This window comes from Ornithodoros turicata, chromosome 4 (assembly GCF_037126465.1).
Source record: "Ornithodoros turicata isolate Travis chromosome 4, ASM3712646v1, whole genome shotgun sequence".
Lineage (NCBI taxonomy): Eukaryota > Metazoa > Arthropoda > Arachnida > Ixodida > Argasidae > Ornithodoros > Ornithodoros turicata.
The window spans coordinates 33372187-33383887 of NC_088204.1; positions in this window are offsets into that span (position 1 = coordinate 33372187).

The following is an 11701-nucleotide window of genomic DNA, read 5'->3' on the forward strand; positions in this document are numbered from 1 at the left end:
AGAATGTGCCCAGGTCCCCTACGGCACCGTAGTGACATCATCGGTCAGAATAGATCAGATATGCGTAGAGATTCCAACTGAGCACTGCACATGCCACTTGAGGTGGCGGTTGATACCGCGGCGTCTTTTAGCCATCCAGTGATGGTTTAACCCCATCAGAGTGACATCGCGGTGTTTCGCGATGGGTTCCCGTGTCTAATATCTTGGCCTGCAGCGGCGATATCGGGATGCTGTTTCTTGTGACGAATTTCCCTTCCATCCCCCTACGCGTGCACCTTGCGGCTTGTGAGAAATCCTGGCGGTTGTCCAGATATATGAAAATTCTAGGCAACCGTCGGTGCTTCTGACACCTTTAAAGTCTTGTAAATCCCGCCCGGACTGTTGGATCGAGACCAAAATTCAGGTCCGAACGGGCCTGGATTAGCTGTGTGATCGCGCAAATCACACAGGAACTGATCTGTAGTGGTTTCGAACAGGGTGTCGAACCGAAACGTTTTTCGTTCCGGTTTTCGTTCCGGTTCTATCATAAACGGTCCGGTACCGGTTCTGCTCCGGAGCAAAAAAATAACGGTTCATACCGGTTTTAACCGGTTCCGCTGGTGGACATATTCATTCCCAGAAAAAAAAAAATCAATGCTGCAAAATGTAAACACGTTTATATGCATACATGGTATTTAATACTAATAGGCAGCTGTGAAATTGGTAGCTCCTGGCTCCTGTAGGTGACTGTCTGTTCAACTAGGCATTCTCCTTTCTTGAAGCGCATGATACAGACGGACTTGTTTCTTGTGATGTCATACGTAAAGTACTTTCTTGCTGGATTGGTGCGATCGCGTCCCATCCGAATGCCTGTTGCTGCTTCCTCACCAGTAAGCACTACCGCACGAGTACGACGCAAATCGGGGAACACCTTCACTCACAAACGCGCTCGACTGCTCCATTTTCTCTTCTTCGTGTCCTGTCCACAAAAGAGGCGCCACTTCGCACGCGCTTGCCTCGCGGATACGTACATGTATTCAACTTCGCTGCTCTCAAACAAGGGACACGTTGCGAGAGATTACCGATAGAGAAGCCGTTTCGCAGCCCCCTTGGGTCGCACATTGATAGAGAGTCACAACCGGTCACATGTACATCTAAGACTATGTGCGCGAACGATAAAACGTTACAAAGGGAGCCTAAGGGTCATAGTCTACCGACATACATTGTACCGTAACCGTAACCCTCGTAAAGTATCCATGACATGACTTCAGAACACACGACGACAGTTTCATTCGCCTACTCGTAGTCCAAATCGGCGAAGTTTTTGCTTGGACCGAAAACCGTTAAATAAATTTTTCGGGTTCCCTCCTGAGCGAAAAAAACGTATACGGTTTCGATTCCGTTCCGGTTCGCACCAAAATAGCGGTTTTTTCCGGTTTTCGGTTCCGGTTTTCGATTCGCTCCGACACCCTGGTTTCGAACTCGTAGGCGGAGACGCGTTAGTAAAATTCGTTTTTCCGAACTTCAGTGCCCTTGTTGGAAAGAAGTTCGCCTCGGACAGGGTTCATACTTGGAGAACCCACTGTTCTCGACTCGGAGCACGTGATAAAATTCACCGCGTCTCTCTAAATTTAGCAGTTCTCGAGTTAGAGGATTCCGCGTTCACACTCCTCCCAATACATGGGACCAGCGGCTTCCCCCCCCCCCAAAAAAAGCCTTCCCGTTGCTGCCACATGGTCATGTTTGCCTTCGTTATGAAGGTCTCAATGTGCTCTTTCCAACAGCGTTTGTCCCGCAGGCGCGCGATGTTCCGTTCTCCCGATATCGGCTTAAGAGCATGACGAGCTGCGAAGCTGGCTAGAGCCACCCTCAAAAGCTTCCCACTTTTCGGTGTCGTAGGTCGATTACCCGATGTCCGATTTAGTCGAAATTTTGTGTGCGCGTGCTCTGTTCCCTGCTCTACAACTTTCCAATTGAGACCAGCCGTCGATTTCCAGTGGTTAAGACGCCATTCTCGAAATTCCTGACACCGACCACCGTTCACCGATTTTTGTCCCTGTCTTCAGGCTTGAAGCCCACGGCGGATCCGACTTCCTTTTAATGGGCACACGCACTCGACATGGGAAACGCGTAGAAACTTGCCGCATCTTTCTATCCCTCTCGGTTATCGAGTTAGAACACAGTGGCAACGGCGGTTCTCTGATACATGGGCCTGGGGCATTTTTTTTCGATATCGGGTTCTTGCTGGCGTAGGAAGGTGATTGAGATGTGTTTTTGAAGAGGAAAACGTCCTCTTTCCGATAGCGTTGGTCCCGTCTTCGCGCAACTTTCCGTTCCCTTGCTACATTCCGAGGAGGAGCGCCTGGGCGCTGGGGCATGGCCTGGCGGGCAGGTGGCCTTCCTGCCGTTTCTGCGCTGCGGTCGGCGTCCATTTCGCTTGCAAGCTTCGTTGCGTTCGCACGCCTTTTTCTGGCTCCCGTTGTCTCGCGTTCCGTCGTTGCTCTGGTGCCCTAGACTGCTGTGAATGTGTTTTTATGCCCTACTAGTGTTGCCTGGGGGTGCTTTTATGTGTGCACCCTGGAAGATAGGTCCAGAAGCCTTGCGATTTCTTAGATTAAAGGTTAGTTCTATGCTTGTACGATTCGTGCAGCTTTTGTTTGGTATCATTCCTAGCGTGTGGGTTCTATTACTTTATGCTAGCAGTGTGATTATTACCCTTTTGATTCCTATTACCCTAAGCTTTATCTTTCAGCTAAGTGTACTCGTGACCCTACCAGCACTTTTCAAGGTGAAGATGCAACATCGTCAGTGGCCCCGTTACTAATGTCTAATCTATGAATTTCAGATACTTTCGACGTATTCATTGCGGTGAACAACGCGGTTGGGACAGCACATTCACGACGTGGGAAGGTCACAGAAATGTTGAAAGACATCAGGTAAGTTACGCTAAAGTGCGTTTCAGAGCTCTTCAGTGACTTGTGTTTACTGCGAAACAGATTGGGCATACGCTTCACCCGTGCAACTTCGTCATGTGCTCCACGGCTTTACGGCTGTGCCACTGTATGTGAAAAATGCTGAGTGATTTTAATAAAGAATTTGCAGGGAAGTACAATGTGTCGCACCTTGTTGACTCTTTTACAGATGTGTGGAAACGTCGTAGCGGATGAATGTGAATTATGGATCTCCAAGTGGCGTCGCCCGCGTCATTTTCAAGATTTTACCCGTTTTGAAGGTACGTGAATGTGCGAGGCATTCACGTTCCTACTACGTGGTTATCCATGCGTTTCCCGTCTTCGCAGGCAATAGGGCTGTTGATAGGGAGAATGCTAGGCTACTGCAGACTGCAACCATAGGCGCTGTGTCTAAAGGTATGCGTATACGTCGATGCGTACTTCACAGTGACATTTTGCTGTAGCAGTGTTTCTGAAATTACATTTCTTGCAGGTTAAGCTCACATGACGCGGCAGGGAAGGGAGTCCGTGGCGAAAAGTGAATATAACCGAAGTTGGATAGCGTTAATTTTTGCGCACGAAAGGCAAGCTGGACACATCGCAAATCTCCAGTTGTACGAAACACAGTGCAGCATGGACCGTCGGTTATGCCAGTGCTTCAACATATGTTTCAGCGTCGCACTTCGGACATTGCGGGCATATACCTTTAAGTTTTTCCCCTTGTGGACCGATGCTGTGTGTGTTCATGGACATCATGTTTTCAAAGACATGTAAGTTCTCAATAATAATTCGAAAAAAATGCTGGTCATGTTACGCTGTGATATAATACCTGGTGAGGTAATACGATGCTATGACGCTCAGTTTCATACGAAATAAAGTGTTTGATCTAATGTTGCTTGTTTGTGCCATTGATACGCACTGCTGTGCGGTGTTGATGTAATGTTCAGAGAACGCCAGTAAGCCTGGCTAAGGCACGGGAAAAAGGTCCACTAGAGGTCCGTAAAAGGTCCTCATTGACGTACTATGGACTTCCTTGGGACGTGCGCGGATGTTATTTTGGCAGTTCTGAGTACGTCCCAAGTATGTCAAAATTACGTTTCAGGATGTCCTCAGGATGTCTTCATCGTCCTGAGGGTAACATCATGTAGACGTCCTTGGGACATCGGTGGTTTACTGGGATCTGTTCATCTGGCTCATACGAATGTTACGGAAGCAATGCGCAACTTGTTTCACAAGAAGCCGAAGATGTCTCGTCCGGGATGCTGTGCCAACCTTATCTGCAGCAGGAGATTGCAGGGGCAGGACTAGGCAGCAGATAAAAGTAAGACACGTAATGTTAGAGAAGTCAGTCATGCGGTGCAAATTGCATCACGTAGAAGAGAAAAAATACGCTATCTGTCAGTTACTGCTTCATCCTTTAGAGATTACGCCCCAGCGGGTGTACTCTCAGTACAGATTTTGAATTGCCTTATTTGTTAAATGATTTCACAGGCATTCTGGCACCACCGAAAAGCTTGCACTCCACGTCTCAACTATCACCGTCTGGGCTTCAAGCTGAAGGCTGTCACCAGTGCCAACCAGACGCCCCTTCAAAGTTCATCTGTTTTTCTTGACGGAACAGTGACACCTGGTACTGAGACATTTCATTTTCAAGTGCATTAATCAAGTGCATTCTATCACTTGTGCTCGACTTCTTGTGTTCGTATACCCTTGCTGTTGCTCGCTAGCTTAGAGCAACCATGCCTGAGGTGCCAGCGCTTTCAGAGTATATTTAAGCAGTATCATCGTATCATATGCACGGCAGCACATCTTGTGTATTTTGAGTAAGGTATAAATTCAATGTTGGCTCAGCTGTTGTATTTTGGTCACAAATAAGGTGTTCTTCCAGAGCGCTCAAGGGCAGTTCAAACAGCTTCATGTGTGCAACAGCACATACCTTTTCTCAGTTTTGACTAAGGTAAATCGAAATCTTCCACTTGATGTCTTTCGGTCATAAATTATGTTTTTCGAGACATTCAAACAGCATCATGTGTGCAACACTACATACTTTTTCTCAGGTGAAGTAAGGTAAATCTGTCCGCCGTGGTGTTCTTGCAGTGCAGCAGAAGCTTGTGTTGCATTCAAGTGGTATCATGTATAAAGAAACTTGTTTTACGCCTTTCTGTAGCTGCTGTACTAATATTGTGAGTACAGAGACATTCCTGCATAACATATCGAAGCATCTTGTGTGCTATTGTTGGTATGATCTGCAGCGGTATATTGATAATGTTAATTATTCAATCACTTCAGCTAACATTTACATTCTTACTTCCAGGTAAACCTGTCACGCAGATGCCCTACCCCTTGGTATGCATAGTTCAAGATTGTACCGAAACAATCCACCTGGAGCATTATTCTTCAATTGGCAGTGGCATTACTATCACAACACACCACATACTGCATGTCTATGGTGCGTGTACAATGCATCAAACCTATTCTCAGGTACAGGCCAGCTGGTACGCAATTACAACATGAAACAACTGACATAGAGACCGTAAAGTCGTGCCTTTTCCTCCGTGCCTCGGGTTTCATGTTATTATCCTCACATGCAGCTCAATTCGCCTGTGCTGTGCAGCATGAGCAAAATCATATATTGTTTGTGGTCACATGACACGGAACATAAATACAGTGAAACCTTCCTATGTTGGACACCCGCGGTGCAGCCGAATCGTCTCCTACTTATAGAGGTGTCCGAGTTACAGAATATGACGGCAACACAAAATGGAAGAGATCACAGCTGTGAGAAATGTCCCCCTTCTTCAATTTAAGGTCCTTAGTGGTACCTGGTGGTGGTGCCTGGTAGTGGTACCTCTACCCACTCTTCACTGATAATTATTACTGATTTTAGTATATTCAATTCCGTTCAGATTCTACTCAATGGCATTACCTCTGGAGCTTTTCGAGCAGCCAGGACTTGTCTCTGAAGCGTCAGCCTACTTCTCATAGCTTTGGTGCAGTGCTCGTTCAAAGGCTCTAGACAAATTGAAGACAAGTGCTCACATAAAGAATTACAATGTAGACTGACAGCACTTGTTTTTGGACTCTAAAAACTAAAGCAACAAAATGCTGAGACCAGTATAGGGGAAAAAAGGGGCAAAAGTCAAGGCCACTGGCTCATTTTGGGTCTTTTTGGTGCAAAGATGGGCCGATATTGAGGTAATTTGGCCAGGGTTTTGTCCGACTTTGCAGGGAAAACCCTATCCTACTTCCAAGATAGGGAGGTGTCCGACATAGAGAATTTCGTCCCCATTTAGTTTCAATGGGAGCCTGCCCGTGCAATGAAATCATGGGGAGTTGTCCGAGGTAGGGAGGTGTCCGACTTTGGAGGTTTTACTGTACTATAGAGCATTCTACATCATGTAATCTAACAATTGTTCACGTTTGCATACTTTAACCATGGAATTTACCCTGCATGCACCATACCATTTCCAAACAATAACAACTGCTAGAGATCAGCATGTACTGTTTCCGTATAGCACTTATGGCTTGCGTCCTGTGATCGGAAACAGTGGTGTCTTTTTTCTGCTACAACCAGTAAACTACAGTAAAGATTTAGAAATACTGTGTCATGCCATAAAGCACTATGGGAAATGGCAGTTTGAAAAACTGGAGAAGACTGTCATTAGAGTGGGGGACATGTTCTATGGTGAAATTTTTTACAGTGTGTGCTGTACCACGTAATGCACTGCAGGCCTACCACAGTATGGTAAAGGTCTGAATACTGATTTGCTCAAAAAAGGAATGTGTGCGTTTCTTGTACTAACTCCCCCTTATGCAAAGTAGTAGAAAAATGTTTTCAGCCAATGGGGAGGGAGAGGACATCATTCTGGAGTCTCGTTGACCTATAGTGTGTCGTGTGTGATGGTCATTTTGAAGAGTGTAGGTGGTACAAGACTGTGTTCCCACATTCTTGGCAGTGTTGACAAATAACCAAAATAAAGATGAGTGTACATTTGGTGCTTCATATATTTGTGTCATGGCAAAGTATGTAGAGATACATCTGTCTAAACATGCAGGTGACAAAACTGCTTTTTATGCTTAAACTATGACAAATAGTTGTCTGTTCAGCACCACTAACCATGTGCCGGCCTCCATGACATGTCTGTGACATTCCAAAGTGATTAACGTGTCCCATAGATGTGTGCAATGCTGAAGATGACTGTGTACCTTCTATGGATTCTTGATTCAAGAAAAGTACTGTGTGATTCACTAACAGCGCCTGGCTGTACCTCCACGATTCTACATAAAAATATGTAAAGTTTGCCGAAGGAAACATCATGAAGGTCCATAGCGAAAAACCCTGAGACGAGGGATAGGAAGGGACATACACAATGTCTCAACATAGCGTGTTTATGTCCCTTCTGGTATCTCCTCTTCAGGTCTCGCCATCGTGGACTATCACCAGCTCACTTGCTGTTGAACCGTTCTTTCAACGATAAGGGTCACTTTCATGGACTGGATGGCAGCCAACATGCTGTCAATAAAAAGAATAATGGAAGAAGCTCAATATGATCCTTAGGCTGTGCGTGGTCATTGCTTTCTGACAAATGGTGACTTAGAATTTCAGGACAGTGCCTCCAGTGGTAGTATTCTTGTGTTCTCACCCTTGACGGCCATTGTGTGTCATCAGTCACCTGTAATATGCTAATATGCACATAGCTAAAACAAAGTATATTTGTATTTCTTTGAATACAGTTGGTACAGCACATTGTTTTTTACATGTTCTTTGGAAAGTATAAATAAAAAATTCTCTACTCTGCAAGTCTCCTGTCAGCTCTACAGAGCAGCTTCGAATTTCACTAGAAGCCACGTGTGAAACCTAGACCAAACTAGTGGTGAAGGTCCATATAGGTCATAGATAGATACTATTATTATTATTATTAGATCATAGGTCAGGCTTAGGTCCTGGTTGGTAGCAACGCATTTGAATCTTAATAAAAGTTGGTGCAGGAGGTGACCAACGTAACTAAATACACCAACTGACTCTCGCAAATTTTGTGGTGTTATACTTTTGAAACAACATTAATATGCCGCAGTGGTCTTTTCTCCTTTGTTCCTTTTAACCTAGAAATATTAGGCCTTCGGCATCACCAGCCTTAGTTGCTGAGCATGCAGTTATTTACGTTGACCACTGCAGTTTCATATTTGTTTCTCTGGACAAGCAAGCCCGCTTAACCCATTTTGATAAGAGTCTTTCAGCTTTGACAGGGCATTTGTGGACAAGGAAAACATTTGGACTATTGTGTATTTTGCTATGAAGTGCACCGTACAAGGCAGAGGACACCATTAACCATTTCCACTAAGGTTATTAAATTTGTGATAAAGTACATATACCTTTTGTCACTGACTAATTTGGTGGCAAAGTTACTTGAGTGGCAGTTGTGCAATTTTAAGCACATGCTTAAAAAATAGGATATGGGAAGTGCTGACTGGTTGAACATGTGGAGTACCCAATATAATAATTGGGGGTATACGTCGCGAGACAACTGAGTGTGGAATACACAGCACAGTGTAATGTTCCTTATTCTGGCAATGTTAGCATGGTTCAAGAAGTGGGAAATGTTGCACTAGCCTTAATAACATCTGTTGTGCCCAGCAAACAGGGTACACATACCCTGATCTGAAGACACTATGCCTAACTCAAAAGCAATATGAGATCGACCCGTACGTGTTTATTTGCGAAACTATTATGAATGAAATATGGCCTGTGTGGTATAGAACAATGCGCACACTCAAGTAAACATGCAAAAAATACGTATAAGGGCTCTCGACTTACATGCCGCGATGCACTCTACGAGATAAACAACACACTACAAAACTACATCCCACACTTTTTGTTCGGGGCAACTCTAATGAGCACTTTCATATAACCGACGAATGGTTCAACGAATGCAGTTCGAGTGGTCACGATACATTCCTACGTCGTTCATTGTAGTCGCGCTATGATGCTGCACAATATATGTATCTCGTGTAACAAGTCTGGCAATCGCACGATGTGCATGGACAGAAATACGGCCTTCTTTCTTTGAAGACCAGTCCTCTGCAGGTATATGCTCAAACGATCACCAAGTCTCACGTTGTTGCTCAATCACTCCCATTCCTGCACTTGTAGTAAGAGCAGCAAACGGGTTGACGTGAATGGCAGCTGAACGGTTGAACTGCGAAGTTCTCGAGCACATAATCACAATTTCACGCCGAAAATGATGTTGAGGTGAGTTCGCGGTTGTTGTTTCCATCGTTCAACAGTTCTCGGGATTACCTCGGACGAAACACTCATCGTAGCCGGCGGCCATAACTGGATTTCCTCGCAAACGGGAGAAGACGCCAGGGAAGTCAGAGAAAGCCTCAGCTTTCATCCAATCAGACGCACGATTCTCTATCTATGTAGATGGAGCAGGTTTATCCCATCTACGTCACAAAAATGGCTGCGCCCATGGCTTGTTTTGGTTTCTTTGATGAATTAATTTTCGTAATAGGAAGACAAAATTGAGAAACGAAGGTGCGTTTCGGGGGCAGTTGGATGTAATCGTTCTGAATATCACAACCGTTTCAACACATCAGGAAATCGGCGTAGCTGACCTTTAAGCCTTTTCCCTGCTCACCTAAGGAAATTTGTGTATCCCTGTCCTGTGCTTTCTTTACAATGCATCTGTGTATGTGGCACTATCAGATACCAGACATGAGTGTCTTTTTCTTAGTTTATTAGCATATGCTCCGGGTTTTTTAAGTCAAGCACAAGTGCGCGCAAGTTTTCGCTGCTCTCTTCCTCAAATCACCGATTTTATGCAGAAGAAAGTCGCATGGTGCAGCTGAGAAGAGAGTTTCTCTGATTGTTTGTTAGATGTTGTTAGGAGCTCGGTATGTTGAAGAAGTAACCTGTTAAAGGTATCCGTGAAGAAATGCTTGCATCTTAGTGCAGGATAGGAATTCCTGAAGCAGTGTAATTAATCCTCAGTGTAATTAATCCTCAGTGTAAATTAATTATTTTGGATGTGAGTCTGCTTCACTGCATGACAAGGCTGAAATGGGAAGAGAGAAAAAATTGGAGCGCTTCATTAGTAGCGATCCAAGTAACAGGGCAATTATAGTTTCCATAGAAAGTAGAATTTTAATGGACTCCTAAAATTATAGTTTAGTAGTAGTTTTTCTAAACTGCAATGCAAGCAAGAAAATCATTAAAATGGTGGGAATGCCATCATGTTCCCGTAAAGGCGTTCTGTGTCTTGTGCTTTGGCGTGCGCGAATGGAACTTTCCTCCCGGCTTTCGCGCCTTTTTGCTCGCAGGTGTAGCCTCAGACAAAGAATGTGTGAGCATAGAAAGGGTCATGTATTACATAAGCCTGGAGGTGATGTTGAGTGGTCTCACTTATTATTTTAAAAGAGCAGTGGTAGTTTACTGTGATTCTAATGACCATGATGAGCCTTTGGGGTGAAAATCGCTAATATGCACGGTGCTTTTTTTGTTGAATTTTAATGAGAGAATGAATGGCATTAAGAGCAGGACAAAGGAAATAATCTTGCGATTCAATAGATAATAGGAGTCTTTGCCCCTGTGTTCTGCTTCAGACAGGATGTGATGACGTCACACAGTCTGTAGCAATGCATTGACCGTTACTGGAAAAAAATTGTACCAATAGAAAAATGGTGTGTATTGCCCTGGACGGATTTATGATGAGCACTGTTTTTGAATAAGAGGAGTGCGTGTGCTTAGAAATAGTTTGGTACTGGTTTTCTTCTTTGTTTCTTTTCGCTTTTTCCCCCTTGTTGTCTGACAAACATGCGCTGACATGCCTGGGCCTGTTCTGACATGCTTTCCTTCTACATGTAGTTTTTTTTTCTTTTTGACAAGGAACATTCTTGACGATAGTGCTGCCTTGAATGGGAGTAGAGCTATTCTTAATAATTTTGCGATTCATTTAGTTCAGAGAGTAACCGTGAGGGGGACAGGTGCATGGCTTTATCCAGTCAAGGAACAAAGCGACATTATTCAGTTTGCTGCCTCTCTCTCGGAAGGGATCGACATGTCTCGATTAGCTCGTTGTATGTAGGCATTGAAGGTGTTAGGATATTTTGTTCTTTTGGAAGTCTAATTTAGTAAGACTTTGGGAATGAAATGCTACAATCTCCTCTTGTCTATGGTGTTTTTCTGCAATAGTTCCCTATGCAATCATTATAGTAGAATAAAGGAAATAATCTAGGGATAGTGATTCAATAAATAACAGGTCCCCTGTCTAGAGCGCACGCGTCCTTGAGCCACGCAGGTGCATGATGACGTCATGCCATGGCTTCATTGTAGATTGACCTTGTTCAAAGGAGCATTAGTGGAAAAAACAGTGTAGCCCTGAGACAGTAGGATGACGTCACGACCAATGAGAACGGCCTGCAGGGGGCGCAAGGATTCACTTCTTTCTTGGACACTGGCTGGTGTGGCTACGATAATTCTGCTTTGCGTTGCAATTGTGTCTGCCTAGTATTGCGTTGGCCGTCAGTGGAAGAGCGTAGCTTCGGTGGGGTTCCGTCTGCCTCTGATGGGGTGCGGATGTATGGTTCGTCAGTGGTGAATGGTGTTCGACGATGCAGGTGGATTTTGTGACGAGCGGATTTACAATGGGGGAATGCGGTGAACGTGAAAAATGATGGCGAGTGTCTTTGCACTCTGTTCAAGTGTTTGTTTTCCTCTGTTGCCCAGCAGTCGTGCAATTTGTCCTGACGTGTTCTGACATGCCCCGACA